Source organism: Stegastes partitus, unplaced genomic scaffold (assembly GCF_000690725.1).
Source record: "Stegastes partitus isolate 25-593 unplaced genomic scaffold, Stegastes_partitus-1.0.2 Scaffold1183, whole genome shotgun sequence".
NCBI classification, from domain to species: domain Eukaryota; kingdom Metazoa; phylum Chordata; class Actinopteri; family Pomacentridae; genus Stegastes; species Stegastes partitus.
Window position 1 is genome coordinate 4596 of NW_007578914.1, and position 2147 is coordinate 6742.

The 2147-nt window shown below is 46.2% G+C and overlaps 1 long non-coding RNA gene across 1 annotated transcript; it reads right to left on the reverse strand.

Annotated features, from left to right (window-relative positions):
- Nucleotides 1-1540: 1540 nt before the first annotated feature.
- On the reverse strand, nt 1541-2147 carry LOC103368647 (uncharacterized). Its single transcript, XR_520794.1, has 2 exons — nt 1968-2147; nt 1541-1865 (listed from the first exon to the last, which is right to left on the reverse strand). It is a non-coding gene; the product is annotated as an uncharacterized LOC103368647 (long non-coding RNA).

The window sequence follows — 2147 nt, forward strand, 5'->3', positions numbered from 1 at the left end:
GCATCAAGGCAAAGAACCTTTTTTTTTTGTTCAATGTAGCACCTTTATTTAACTCGGTGGGGTTGAAAGAAGTGATTAAACAAGTTTGGCAGATTTATTTTATTTTTTTACTTTTCATGCCCTTTCATAGATGTCAAAGTCAATCGACTTTGAGTTGATTTATTGAATAAAGAGCCGTACTGCAGTAGTTCTGATGACTAGCGAGGCAGCAGAGAGATCCATTCAAAACAAATTTTACATTTTGTAATTTCGGAAACCTTTTCAGCCAATTTCTTTCATTGGATTTGAAGATGTTCTGTGGCAGGAAGACTTTATTTAACCAGTCAGACTTCACCAAGGATGACTGTGACTGCAAACTGTGCGAAGAAAAACAAGTTTTTTGTTTTTTTGTTTGTTTGTTTACTTGCTTAAGATGAAGGCAATTTCTCCCCTTACCTTCATCAAATAGTTTATGCTGCTTCCACCAGACACAAACTATCAGAAAACACTGAGTAGCCGCCCACACGTGTAATTTTTGGAACTGTCAAAGGTAAGGGAATGAGTAAGGGAATCATTAGTACCAAATATCCATGTAGCAACACCATGACACCTACTAAAATTCATATCAGCACCTCTCGAAAAAAATACGCCTGCGCACACATTTACAAACCAGAACCATTTTGGAATTACTGAAGCGTTGCGCCGGGGTTATCTGGGGTGATTAATCCCTTCCTCATTTGCTACCAGCCTTTGCTTTGTCTCTCCCTTTTCTGTCAATTACACTTTACCTTTTCGTCGAGCCCAGGTGGCTGCGTGAGATAAACCTCAGACTCGCGGCGCTCATTGAGCAAAAAAAAAAGCCCTCGGAGAGTTGAGTCAAGTTGTGTGTTCCCAGGGGATAAGGGCTACTCCCCTACCCCCCCGCCCTCAGAGGCCATCATTAGCAGAGTGCGCGAGGGCAGGACTGAGTTGGCTGAAGTCAAATGGATTTATATGGGCATGATGACAGGTGAAGAGGAATCACTGGCTAATTGTCTATGTTACAACAAGAAGCTTCCCACTCCTAATTAATCTTGTATTGGCTGGGAAATTCTTGTAATTAGTTTAGCTGTCAATCATTGGTCAAGACAGATGGCCAGAGGTGTGTGTGTGTGTGTGAGAGAGTGTGTGTCCGATGCTGGAACAGAACGAACGCTGTGTGGAGATAGATGTGGTCTGGCAATGTGAATCTACAATATGTCAGCTAAATATTTGCCAGTGGCTATGATTTGTAAGGCCTGTGTTTTCCTCTAAAGGACACACATAGTTCCATATTTCTAGGCGAGCTTTTGTTCGAGGTTTACCAGCCATTCTGCAATATTACTTTTTTATTTCTGCTTTGATTTTTCATAGATTTGACACAGGTGTGGTGTCTAAACCTCATTCGGCTGCTGAATCCTGACAACATGGACCGTGTCCGAAATCACCCACTCACTCCCTATATAGTGATCAATATGTGACGGCCCGTGTACAGTGGCTGTGCGGGCGGACCCGAACTAAAAGGGGAGGCGGGAGAAACAGGTTATAAGGAAAAAGGGTTTTATTAATCAGGGTGAGGGAGTGGGGGTCACCAGGGACAGGAACCAGCCGCAGGAGTGTCAGTCGAGAGGGGTGCAGGTGGAGGTTTGTCCGTGCCGGGATCCGAGGAGGGGGAAGTGCCACCGAGGTAGTGCTGGGGAGGAAGGCGTGGAGGAATCCGGTGACGGTGCTAGAGGTGCTTCTTCCCGGTGAAGGTTTTCCCAGTGTTGGTGCTCGTAGGAAAAGAACTGGGCTCTGTGGTGAAGCCGGAGAGGGTTATGGCTGGTGTGGCTCGTGAGACGCTGGAGGCTGGAGTCGAAGAGGGAACGCTGGAGGCAAAACAAAAACACACGAATTACTCGAGACTAGAAAATACTTACACCTAGATACAATGCTTCGCTGAGGATAGCAACTAGGCGGCCTGGCTGTACCACTAGGATGAATCATCTGGCGCTGGAGATCTGTGAGACGCTGGTATTTCAGGTGCTCCGCTGATGAGCTGATGAGTAGCACCTGCCAGCGCGAGAAAGTCCTCTCCCCTTCGACTCCGCCCAGCCTGCCGAGAAAACACACAACCACCAAGACACAAACACAGGAAGGCAGAGAAAAAA